Source organism: Oncorhynchus nerka, linkage group LG24 (assembly GCF_034236695.1).
Source record: "Oncorhynchus nerka isolate Pitt River linkage group LG24, Oner_Uvic_2.0, whole genome shotgun sequence".
In the NCBI taxonomy this organism is placed as follows: Eukaryota; Metazoa; Chordata; class Actinopteri; order Salmoniformes; family Salmonidae; genus Oncorhynchus; species Oncorhynchus nerka.
The window spans coordinates 82,276,569-82,290,334 of NC_088419.1; the positions used below are offsets into that span (position 1 = coordinate 82,276,569).

The following is a 13,766-nucleotide window of genomic DNA, read 5'->3' on the forward strand; positions in this document are numbered from 1 at the left end:
GTATGTGCATATTATGTGTGAGTGAGCAGTGTGTGTGTGTGTCAGTACAAAACTCAAATTTAAAAAAGGTCAATAAAGATACAAGGTTAACTCCCTCCATGTAGCTATTTTGTTAGCTATTTATCAGTCGTATTGCTTCGGGATAGAAGCTGTTCAAGAGCCTGTTGGGGTAAGACGATGCACCGGTACCGCTTGTCGTGAGGAAGCAGAGAAAAAATTATATGGCTTGGATTCTAATGATTTTCCAGGCCTTCCTTCCACACCGCGTGATATTATCATGACATAAGGCAGATGGTTGGAGTCTTACAATATTTATTAATCCAAAAGGGTAAAGCAAGAGAATGATCGTGGACAGGCAAAAGGGTCAAAACCAGTTCAAAAGGTACCGAAGGGCAGGCAGAATCAAGGTCAGGGCAGGCAGGATGATCAGGCAGGCGGGAAACAACATACAAGACGAACTGGCACAGGGAGACAGGAAACACAGGGATAAATACACTGGGGAAAACAAGATGAACTGGCACAGGGAGACAGGAAACGCAGGGATAAATACACTGGGGAAAACAAGACGAACTGGCACAGAGAGACAGGAAACACAGGGATAAATACACTGGGGAAAACAAGACGAACTGGCACAGGGAGACAGGAAACGCAGGGATAAATACACTGGGGAAAACAAGACGAACTGGCACAGGGAGACAGGAAACGCAGGGATAAATACACTGGGGAAAACAAGACGAACTGGCACAGAGAGACAGGAAACACGGGGATAAATACACTGGGGAAAATAAGCAACACCTGGAGGTGGTAGAGACAATCACAGGAACAGGTGAAACAGATCAGGGCGTGACAGATATAGACTTCCTGGATGGCAGGGAGCTCAACCCCAGTGATGTACTGGGCTGGATTTGAGGGTCCAACTTTTTCAACCTCCTGAGGCTTCTTCACAACTGTGCGCATGTGTTTGGACCATTTTAAGTCTTAAGTGATTTGGACACTGAGGAACTTAAAGCTCTCTACATGCTCCACTACAGCCCCGTCGATGTGCCCCCCCCCCCCCCATTTCCTGTAGTCCACGATCGGCTCCTTGGTCTGACTGACATTGAGGGAGAGGTTGTTGCTCTGGCACCACACTTCCAGGTCACGGACCTCCTCCCGGTAGGCTGACTTATCATCACCGGTGATCAGGCCTACCATGCCATGTTGTTACCAAACTTGATGATGGTGCTAGACCACTGCGCCACTCGTGAGGCCTAAGGCACTGCATCGCAGTGCTAGCTGTGCCACTAGAGATTCTGGGTTCGAGCCCAGGCTCTGTCGCAGCCGGCCACGACTGGGAGGCCCATGGTGCGTCGTCTGGGTTTAGGGGAGGGTTTGGCCGGCAGGGATGTCCTTGTTCCATCGTGCACTAGCGACTCCTGTGGCGGACCGGGCGCAGTGCATGCTGACACGGTCACCAGATGTACGGTGTTTCCTCCGACACATTGATGCTTCTGGCTTCCGGATTAAGTGGGTATTGTGTCAAGAAGCAGTGCGGCTTGGTTGAGTTTCGGAGGACGCATTGGCTCTCGACCTTCGCCTCTCCCGAGTCCGTACAGGAGATGCAGCAATGAGACAAGACTGTAACTACCAATTGGATATCACGAAATTGGGGAGAAAACTTGGTGTTGGAGTCGTGCGTGGCCACGCAGTCGTGAGTGATCAGGGAGTACAGGAGAGGACTAAGCACACCCCCCTGTGGGGCCCTTATGTTGAGGGTCAGCGTGGCATAGGTGATGTTGCATACCCTCACCACCTGGGGTCGGCCCTTCAGGAAGTCCAGAATCCTGTTGCGGAGGGAGGTGTTCAGACCCAGAGTCCTAAGCCTAGTGACAAGCTTGGAGGGGACAATTGTGTTTAACGCTGAGCTGTAGTTAATGAACAGCATTCTCACACACAGTACCAGTCATAGGTTGACACCTACTCATTCCAGGGTTTTTCTATATTTTTACTATTTTCTACATTGTAGAATAGTGAAGACATCAAAACTATGAAAGACTTGAGATTCCGCAAAGTTGCCACCCTTTGCCTTAATGATAGCTTTGCACAATATTGGCATTCTGAGTAGGTGTGTCCAAACTTTTGACTGGTACTGTAAGTATTCTTCTTATCTAATTGGGTGAGGGCAGTGATTACATACAGTGGGGACAAAAAGTATTTAGTCAGCCACCAACTGTGCAAGTTCTCCAACTTAAAAAGATGAGAGAGGCCTGTAATTTTCATCATAGGTACACTTCAACTATGACAGACAAAATGAGAAATACAAATCCAGAAAATCACATTGTAGGATTTTTAATGAATTTATTTGCAAATTATGGTGGAAAATAAGTATTTGGTCAATAACAAAAGTTCTCTCAATACTTTGTTTATATACTCTTTGTTGGCAATGACAGAGGTCAAACGTTTTCTGTAAGTCTTCACAAGGTTTTCACACACTGTTGCTGGTATTTTAGCCCATTCTTCCATGCAGATCTCCTCTAGAGCAGTGATGTTTTGGGGCTGTTGCTGGGCAACACGGACTTTCAACTCCCTCCAAAGATTTTCTATGGGGTTGAGATCTGGAGACTGGCTAGGCCACTCCAGGACCTTGAAATGCTTCTTACGAAGCTACTCCTTCGTTGCCCGGGCGGTGTGTTTGGGATCATTGTCATGCTGAAAGACCCAGCCACGTTTCATCTTCAATGCCCTTGCTGATGGAAGGAGGTTTTCACTCAAAATCTCATGATACATGGCCCCATTCATTCTTTCCTTTACCCGGATCAGTCGTCCTGGTTATCAGTGGTCTTGTATGTCTTCCATTTCCTAATAATTGCTCCCACAGTTGATTTCTTCAAACCAAGCTGCTTACCTATTGCAGATTCAGTCTTCCCAGCCTGGTGCAGGTCTACAATTTTGTTTCTGGTGTCCATTGACAGCTCTTTGGTCTTGGCCATAGTGGAGTTTGGAGTGTGACTGTTTGAGGTTGTGGACAGGTGTCTTTTATGCGGAAAACACATTCAAACAGGTGCCATTAATACAGGTAACGAGTGGAGGACAGAGGAGCCTCTTAAAGAAGAAGTTACAGGTCTGTGAGAGCCAGAAATCTTGCTTGTTTGTAGGTGACCAAATACTTATTTTCCACCATAATTTGCAAATAAATTCATTAAAAATCCTACAATGTGATTTTCTGGGGGTTTTTTTTCTCATTTTGTCTGTCATAGTTGAAGTGTACCTATGATGAAAATCACAGGCCTCTCATCTTTTTAAGTGGGAGAACTTGCACAATTGGTGGCTGACTATATACTTTTTTGCCCCACTGTAAGTCAGTGGTCTTATAAGTCGTCATATAAGTAGGCATGAAGCCTTAGAGTTCTTGGGGACAGGAATGATGGTGGTAATCTTAAAACATGTGGGGATTACAGACTGGGACAAGGAGGTTGTAATTGACTGAATATGCCAGCTATTCTGCGTATGCTCTGAGAACGCGACCTGGAATACCGTCGGGTCCCGCGGCCTTGCGGGTTTTGGCCTGATTAAAGACCTTTCTCGCGTCTGCCTCGGAGAGCGAGATCGCTCATCCTCTTGGTCGGTGACGGCCGTCAAACTCGTCATGATGATGATGTTGTTGTTGTCATGAAAGGGGCATAAAATCTGTCTGGGTCCTTCTTCATAATCGGTAATGGTCTGTAGCCCCTGCCACATGCGGCAGGCGTCAGAGCCTGTGTAACATGATTCCACCTTATTCCTATAGTGTCCTTTTGCTTGTTAACTCTGCTTGATAACTCTGCGGAGGTCGTTGCTGGAATTATTGTACTTATTCTTGTCCGCAACTGTAGTCTCAGGGTTGTATACGATAGCTCTGGGTGAGGTAGCCCTCTCCTTTAGTTTAGCACCAACCTCTGTGTTAATCCAGGGCTTTTGATTGGGGAAGGAGCGAACTCTCACCGTGGGGACAATATCGCTGACGCAGTTTCTAATGAAGCCGGTGACGGAGGTGTTTAGCTCGGACTCAGCGGACTCTCTAAACATATTCCAATCAGCGCTAGCAAAGCAGTCTTGTGGCATAATCTCGGATTCTCATTTCTCTACAGAGCAAGTCACGGGTACTTCCCCTTTGAGTTTATGCTTGTAAACAGCAAGCAGGAGTAGGGAGTCATGATCTGATTTGCCGATTGGCAGACGAGGGAGCAATGTTTCAGTCGATGACACAGTCGATGAAGAGGCACGCAACCATTGGTTGACGCATGCAACATCTGAGCAGGGGAAAGCCACCATAACAAGCATTCCTGGTTGTGACTATATGTTACACAGCTATGGACGGAAGTTACTTTTTGTAGCAGGTTAGGAGATCATTTTATCTAACCCTAACCCTTTTCCTAACCTTAACCTAATTCTCCTAACCTGCAACATTAAATTCTCCTAACCAGCTACGAAAAGTCCCTTCCATCCATAGACAAAACCAAAGGTCAGCTGTGTGCAGGTGCACCTAACAACCCTGGAAAACATGGGGGGGATAGGCAGATAAACACTTTTCTCAAATAGTGTAATGATTACGAATAATATAACTTTAAAATGATTCCTCAAAGGCAGTTAAAATAAAGGCAGCAATGTTACTAAACTCAGCAAAAAAAGAAATGTTCTCTCACTGTCAACTGCGTTTAATTTCAGTAAACTTAACATGTGTCAATATTTGTATCAACTTAACAATATTCAACAACAGACTCTAAACAAGTTCCACAGATATGTGACTATCAGACATTGAATAATGTGTCCCTGAACAAAGGGGGGTCAAAATCAAAAGTAAGTCAGTATCTGGTGTGGCCACCAGCTGCATTAAGTACTGCAGTGCATCGCCTCCTCATGGACTGCACCAGATTTGCCAGCTCTTGCTGCGAGATGTTACCCCACTCTTCCAACAAGGCACCTGCAAGTTCCCAGACATTTCTAGGGGGGGGGCAGAACACTGATATTCCTGTCTTGCAGGAAATCACACACAGGACAAGCAGTATGGCTGGTGGCATTGTCATGCTGGAGGGTCATGTCAGTATGAGCCTGCAGGAAGTGTACCACATGAGGGAGGAGGATGTCTTCCCTGTAACGCACAGCGTTGAGATTGCCTGCAATGACAACAAGCACAGTCCGATGATGCTGTGACACACCACCCCAGACCATGACGGACCCTCCACCTCCAAATCAATCCCGCTCCAGAGTACAGGCCTCGGTGTAATGCTCATTCCTTTGACAATAAACGCGAATCCGACCATCATCCCTGGTGAGACAAAACCGTGACTCGTCAGTGAAGAGCACTTTTGCCAGTCCTGTCTGGTCCAACGACAGTGGGTTTGTGCCCATAGGCGACGTTGTTGTTGGTGATGTAAGGCAGGTCCTCACCAGACAACAGGCCTACAAGCCCTCAGTCCAGCCTCTCGCAGCCTATTGCAGACAGTCTGAGCACTGATGGAGGGATTGTGTGTTCCTGGTGTAACTCGGGCAGTTGTTGCCATCCTGTACCTGTCCCACAGGTGTGATTTTTTAATGTACCGATCCTGTGCAGGTGTTGTTACACATGGTCTGCCACTGCGAGGACGATCAGCTGCCCGTCCTGTCCTTCTGTAGCTCTGTCTTAGGCGTCTCACAGTACAGACATTGCAATTTATTGCCCTGGCCACATCTGCAGTCCTCATGCCTCCTTGCAGCATTCCTAAGGCACGTTCACGCAGATGAGCAGGGACCCTGGGCATCTTTCTTTTGGTGTTTTTCCAGAGTCAGTAGAAAGGCCTCTTTAGTGTCCTAAGTTTTCATAACTGTGCCTACCGTCTGTAAGCTGTTAGTGTCTTAACGACCATTCCGTAGGTGCATGATGATTAATTGTTTATGGTTCATTGAACAAGCATGGGAAACTGTGTTTAAACCCTTTACAATGAAGATATTTGGATTTTTATGAATTCTCTTTAAAAAAGATGGTCCTGAAAAAGGGACATTTCTTTTTTTTCTGAGTTCATAATGAGCTACAGTGGACATGACTGAGCCATGAATATGTTCATGGCTCTGGGATTCTAACTAGCAACCTTTCGTTTACTGGCCCAATGCTCTAACAGCTAGGCTACCTGCTGCCCTATTTGACTCACTCAGTAATGAGAAAGTGTTTTTACCTAGTCTGGGAACTTGATACCCACACCAAACATCAATAACTTACCCTTTGCAAGCATTACTCCAAACAAATACAGATCAATGACTGCATCCATTAATTCATTGGTTCTCTTGTTCAAAACAATAACATCCCAGGTTACAATAAAGTACCATGGATGGACAGCTACTCAGCCAAGTGGCCACCTGCAGCTGAGAGACCTATTCCTAGACAATCCATAGGGATGAGTTAGGCCACTGAGCAATAACAACTGGACTAGGTGTTATTCAATGTGATGTAACAACCTCTGTGTGTGTGTGTGTGTGTTATCAAACTGCTATCAATATAATGATGAGAAGGAAGCATTGGGCATGATCGGGCCCTCAATGAAAAAAAAAGAAGGAAAAAAAGTGTATCCTCTCCATCACAGCCCGTGCTGGTACACACATGCCTCATATTCATTAGGTCACATATCAAAACAAGTTGTACTCTGCCAATGACAATAACAACATATGGTGGTAGGCGTATCACAAATTTCAAATGACCAGAAAAGAAATGAATGTTAATCACTAGTCAAATGGAAAACCATCAAGATTTGATAAACAAATGTGGTCCAGATTTGATAAAGCACCTAATGGGTATTCACATAGATCAGTGGCCAAATCAAATCGCTCATCTCATTTTGAGTACCGCTTGAATTTCAGCAGGTTGACACATTGTCACGAGCAGAACTGAGCGACTTTCCCCTTAGATAGGCCAGCTGCAAATTAAAAATGTACTATATTGTAAAAATGTACGAATACAAAAAGGTGCTTTTCGGTCTTTATTTAAGGTTAGGGTTAGGCATTTGGGTTATCAGTGTGGTTAGGGTTAGGTTTCTAATCCGATTGTATAACTTTGTGGCAGTCAGCTAGTGACCATCCACATGTCAGTTCAACATCTAGGTTTGATTTACATTTGGTTGAGTTGTCAACTAAAGTGAATTAAAAGCGAAATCAACTTCAAATTTTACCATGTTATTGGATTTAGATTAAAAGTCCCCTTTTAACCTACGAAATTCCCTTATGTTGATGCCTTCTTCAAATCCAACCATTTTCCCACGTTGATTCAACGTCATGATATTTCATTGTTGTTGGTGAAATGACGTGGAAATGCAGAGCTGCCTTCAGAGCAAGATGCATGAGGAAAAACGCTAACCTGCTGAATTTCATCCATAGCCTGAACATCAATGTAGATTCGTTATCCTATAAAAAGGTGTGAAGTCTGTTTTTGACACACAAATCTCAGTCCTTCGATTGCATGCCTCTGGGACTATTGCCTAACAACCTACTCTACGAAGCCACCGACGCAATGTGAGTCACAGCGTTGAACCAGTTCCAAACTGGGCGCGCTGGGGCTTGCATCACCGGGAGGAAATCCTGGTTGATTTCTTTAGAGACGCAGTTGCACAGATTACTCTAGAGGGCCTTCCAATACATTATTTATGCATGCCAGAATTGCTCAAATATGGCTATAAGAGTTTTTTTTCTCTTTTTAATTTTTATTTTATTTTACTTGCAATATTTAACTAAAAACAAATATATGCATATAAGCTATACAGCCTGGATGAAAAAAATAACAAATAAGGCAAATATATATATACACATTAGTTGTTTTTTCACTTAGAAAGAAAGACATGCTGCAAACATATCTGGCCAGGTGACACACAGACAGCTGTGTCTGTATTTATACTGTATGTCGACTATGTGTGCCGTTTTAAAATGCATTTCGTTTTGTGCTTGAGCTGTTCTTGTTTATTCATGTTCTGTTTAGTCATGTCAGTTTATGTGGACTCCAGGAATCCCCATAAAATACCACAAAAATTTGCCCCTTGAGTTATTACACATGGGCTACACATATTCTAGAATGTTGCACTTATCTTGAAAGCGCGTACTGCTCTAAATAGTAAAGATACAATTCAAACATTTAGAAGAGAACTTTAATTAACTGTGCCTTACTTGATCTTTTGGTTCCTCTCCAAGTCGCCGATTTCCCAGTAGCCGATAGTTACCAGTCAGTGAATTACTATGCAACAAATACCGAAGTTTTGAGGACTCAATATGCTAGCCAATAGTTTGCCTAATTCCTTCACAAATTCAGGTGCGGATCATAAGATACTGTTGTAGACCATACTGTTATAGCAATGTCAGAATGCTGAAAAAGTTCCTTGTCATTGAAGTCCAGTATGTTTCCCAGCGCTGTCTCTTCTCCCCCACATGTAGCTAACTGAACTGCGCTCTTTACTAGCGGTCGGCTAGGTTTGGAGAAGGGAGTGGCGTAGGTTATGCATGAGACAATATCGTCACGGGAACTACCGCCTACCAAATAATAACACTTTTCTAATATCCATTAAAAACACAATTATAATAAAAATGTCTCCAACACAATATAACATGGTTGAGAATGCACAAATAAATATGCACTATGCATAAATCGCTCTGCCATTTCCTGGTTGCAAAAATGTTGCTTAAATTTCAGTTTATGTGACAAAACAAGCAAGTCTAGCGTAGATAATCATTGTACCATCTAAACCACTGTCAAATATATGTTCCACAACACAAAATATTGTATTTTCAGCTTGTTTGAAGCTGGTGTACAAAAAGTAAAATACACAAAAATGAAATGGGAAGCATAGAAATAGCTACATAGTACATATCTACCAGATCTATATTTCACATTTCTATGTACATTTGATTGATCACCCAAAAAGTTATATATTGCAGCTTTAATTATTCATTAGTCTAATAAAAAAGTATTTATTAATTGTCTTTAGTCCCAGAGGCATTAATAATAACATATTCATAATGGGAAAATGATCATGACATTGCTTTGGAGGACAATGTGAAATTATTAAAGTTGAAAAAAGGAGTGAACTCATAGTCGACATACAGTATAAATACAGACACAGCTGTCTGTGTGTCACCTGGCCAGATATGTTTGCTGCATGTTTTTCTTTAAGTGAAAAAACAACTAATGTATATATATTTTTGCCTTCTTATTTGTTATTTTTTTCATCCAGGCTGTATAGCTTATATGCATATACAGTGGGGCAAAAAAGTATTTATTCAGCCACCAATTGTGCAAGTTCTCCCACTTAAAAAGATGAGAGAGGCCTGTAATTTTCATCATAGGTACACTTCAACTATGACAGACAAAATGAGAAGAAATAAAATCCAGAAAATCACATTGTAGGATTTTTTATGAATTTATTTGCAAATTATGGTGGAAAATAAGTATTGGGTCACCTACAAACAAGCAAGATTTCTGTCTCTCACAGACCTGTAACTTATTCTTTAAGAGGCTCCTCTGTCCTCCACTCGTTACCTGTATTAATGGCACCTGTTTGAACTTGTTATCAGTATAAAAGACACCTGTCCACAACCTCAAACAGTCACACTCCAAACTCCACTATGGCCAAGACCAAAGAGCTGTCAAAGGACACCAGAAACAAAATTGTAGACCTGCACCAGGCTGGGAAGACTGAATCTGCAATAGGTAAGCATCTTGGTTTGAATAAATCAACTGTGGGAGCTATTATTAGGAAATGGAAGACATACAAGACCACTGATAATCTCCCTCGATCTGGGGCTCCACGCAAGATCTCACCCCGTGGGGTCAAAATGATCACAAGAACGGTGAGCAAAAATCCCAGAATCACATGGGGGGACCTAGTGAATGACCTGCAGAGAGCTGGGACCAAAGTAACAAAGCCTACCATCAGTAACACACTACGCCGCCAGGGACTCAAATCCTGCAGTGCCAGACGTGTCCCCCTGCTTAAGCCAGTACATGTCCAGGCCCGTCGGAAGTTTGCTAGAGAGCATTTGGATAATACAGAAGAAGATTGGGAGAATGTCATATGGTCAGATCAAACCAAAATATAACATTTTGGTAAAAACTCAACTCGTCGTGTTTGGAGGACAAAGAATGCTGAGTTGCATCCAAAGAACACCATACCTACTGTGAAGCATGGGGGTGGAAACATCATGCTTTGGGCTGTTTTTCTGCAAAGGGACCAGGACGACTGATCAGTGTAAAGGACAGAATGAATGGGGCCATGTATCGTGAGATTTGGAGTGAAAACCTCCTTCCATCAGCAAGGGCATTGAAGATGAAACGTGGCTGGGTCTTTCAGCATGACAATGATCCCAAACACACCGCCCGGGCAACGAAGGAGTGGCTTCGTAGGAAGCATTTCAAGGTCCTGGAGTGGCCTAGCCAGTCTCCAGATCTCAACCCCATAGAAAATCTTTGGAGGGAGTTGAAAGTCCATGTTGCCCAGCAACAGCCCCAAAACGTCACTGCTCTAGAGGAGATCTGAATGGAGAAATGGGCCAAAATACCAGCAACAGTGTGTGAAAACCTTGTGAAGACTTACAGAAATCGTTTGACCTCTGTAATTGCCAACAAAAGGGGATATAACAAAGTATTGAGAAACTTTTGTTATTGACCAAATACTTATTTTCCACCATAATTTGCAAATAAATTCATAAAAAATCCTACAATGTGATTTTCTGGATTTTTATTTCTAATTTTGTCTGTCATAGTTGAAGTGTACCTATGATGAAAATTACAGGCCTCTCTCATCTTTTTAAGTGGGAGAACTTGCACAATTGGTGGCTGACTAAATACTTTTTTGCCCCCACTGCATTTGTTTTTGGTTAAAGATTGCATGTAAAATATTTTTTTAAAGAGAAAACAAACTCTTATAGCCATATTTGAGCAATTCTGGCATGCATAAATCATGTATTGGAAGGCCCTCTAGAATAATCTGTGCGTCTCTAAAGAAATCAACCAGGATTTCCTCCCGGTGATGCAAGCCCCAGCTCGCCCAGTTTGGAACTGGTTCAACGCTGTGACTCACATTGCGTCGGTGGCTTCGTAGAGTAGGTTGTTAGGCAATACTCCCAGAGGCATGTAATCGAAGGACTGAGATTTGGGTGTCAAAAACAGACTTGGTCTGGGATAATTACTCTCTAATTCCTTGGGTGATTCCCTGGGTGATTGCTAAATACTGCACCATTTAAACACCCCAATCCCCACCAAAACACATGTAAATATTGGACTATAAATTGTGCCTTCCTGTATTATACTTGTGCTAAAATGTTTATTCTACTGAGCCATTTACTTTATGTTGTTATTCTTATCTTTTATTATTTCTTATTGTTGTTGCATTGTGGAGAAGGAACATGTAAGTACCCATTTTGTTGGACAGTGTATACTATGTGTATCCTGTACCTACGACTAATAAAACTTAAAACTAGATTCTGTATGAGAGGCACACAGCCAAAGCAGAGGTGGGTAACTGTTCTTAGGTTGTTTGTTCCCTGACAGAGATGACAGTCTGATTCATCAGTGAAACACAGTTTGACACCTGGAGCGTGTCCTTGTCTAACTGTGGACTGTTTTGCATGTAAAGGAAACAAAACCTCTCTTCACCAAAACCTACCTTTTTTCCTTCTATTATAGTAAGCAGATGTGTTTATATTGTAAAGTTTGACTTGTGAAGATAATTTCAAATGAAATCAAATTGTATGTCACATGCGCCAAATGCAACAGGTAGACCTTACAGTGAAATGCTGATTTACAAGTCCTAACCAACAATGCAGTTTAAAAAAAATAAAGTAATAAACAGATGCCTCAAAAGTCCTCAACTGGCAGCTTCATTAAATAGTACCCGCAAAACACCAGTCTCAACGTCAACAGTGAAGAGGCGACTCCGGGATGCTGGCCTTGTAGGCAGAGTTCCTCGGTCCAGTGTCTGTGTTCTTTAACCAATCTTAATATTTTCTTCCTTTAGCAACTCCGGCCAGCATCCCAGAGTCGCCTCTTGTACTCTTGCTCTTGTGCATCCCAGAGTCGCCTCTTGTACTCTTGCTCTTGTGCATCCCAGAGTCGCCTCTTGTACTCTTGCTCTTGTGCATCCCAGAGTCGCCTCTTGTACTCTTGCTCTTGCATCTTGTGCATCCCAGAGTCGCCTCTTGTACTCTTGCTCTTGTGCATCCCAGAGTCGCCTCTTGTACTCTTGCTCTTGTGCCCAGAGTCGCCTCTTGTATCTTGCTCTTGTGCATCCCAGAGTCGCCTCTTGTACTCTTGCTCTTGTGCATCCCAGAGTCGCCTCTTGTACTCTTGCTCTTGTGCATCCCAGAGTCGCCTCTTGTACTCTTGCTCTTGTGCATCCCAGAGTTGCCTCTTGTACTCTTGCTCTTGTGCATCCCAGAGTCGCCTCTTGTACTCTTGCTCTTGTGCATCCCAGAGTCGCCTCTTGTACTCTTGCTCTTGTGCATCCCAGAGTCGCCTCTTGTACTCTTGCTCTTGTGCATCCCAGAGTCGCCTCTTGTACTCTTGCTCTTGTGCATCCCAGAGTCGCCTCTTGTACTCTTGCTCTTGTACATCCCAGAGTCGCCTCTTGTACTCTTGCATCCCAGAGTTCTTGTACTCTTGCATCCCAGAGTCGCCTCTTGTACTCTTGCTCTTGTGCATCCCAGAGTCGCCTCTTGTACTCTTGCTCTTGTGCATCCCAGAGTCGCCTCTTGTACTCTTGCTCTTGTGCATCCCAGAGTCGCCTCTTGTACTCTTGCTCTTGTGCATCCCAGAGTCCCAGAGTCGCCTCTTGTACTCTTGCTCTTGTGCATCCCAGAGTCGCCTCTTGTACTCTTGCTCTTGTGCATCCCAGTCGCCTCTTGTACTCTTGCTCTTGTGCATCCCAGAGTCGCCTCTTGTACTCTTGCTCTAGTGCATCCCAGAGTCACCTCTTGAACTTGTACTCTTGCTCAGTTGTGCACCGGGGCCTCCTATTCCTCTTTCTATTCTGGTTAGATCCATTTTACGCTGTTCTGTGAAGGGAGTAGTACACAGCGTTGTACGAGACCTTCAGTTTCTTGGCAATTTCTCGCATGGAATAGCCTTCATTTCTCAGAACAAGAATAGACTGATGAGTTTCAGAAGAAAATTATTTGTTTCTGGCCATTTTGAGCCTGTAATCGTACCCACAAATGCTGATGCTCCATATACTCAACTAGTCTAAAGAAGGGCAGTTTTATTGCTTTTGAGGGTGGGGGTGTGTGTGCAGGCATGCTTGTGTGATGAGATGGAAAGCCCTGTGAGTATAGGATGCGTCATATGTAGAGGCACCCTATTATCGTTTTATGTAGGCTATATTTTGTGGGTTGCATTGATTGGTCTTCCCTGTCAGACCCCTGTCTAGTCCTATCCTCCACATGGTGTGCTGGATTGCAGCTGTGATAAATTTCTGCAGCTATCTCCACAGCCTGCAGTGTGTGGGTGTAAGTAGGCCATCAAGGGCAGGAAGATACCAAAGGCAGACAAAGCCTGCAAATCCTATACTACCCTGTATTCACACCACAACTCTGCACTGAGATATTAACTGATGTGGGGATTGCCTTCCAGAAAGCATTAAGATCATTTTTAGCCCATGTTACAATGAATCGTTATATTCATAATATAGTTCACTCAGTGGGCTTCACACAATCACAATGGGTAAAATCACGGTTGGCTTTGACAAAGAACATGTGTGAGACAGTACATTAGGCTACATTACAGTAAACTAGAAAGGACACCAGAC

General features: G+C 43.5%; 1 protein-coding gene across 1 annotated transcript in view; it reads right to left on the minus strand.

Moving 5' to 3' along the window:
- The window catches only part of lepr (leptin receptor), a 62,855-nt gene extending 54,441 nt beyond the window's left edge, over positions 1-8,414 (minus strand). Inside the window, exon 1 of the mRNA XM_029648230.2 lies at positions 8,140-8,414. The gene's annotated coding sequence lies outside the window, so the exon portion shown is untranslated. The remainder of the gene's footprint in view (positions 1-8,139) is intronic.
- Positions 8,415-13,766: the final 5,352 nt, after the last annotated feature.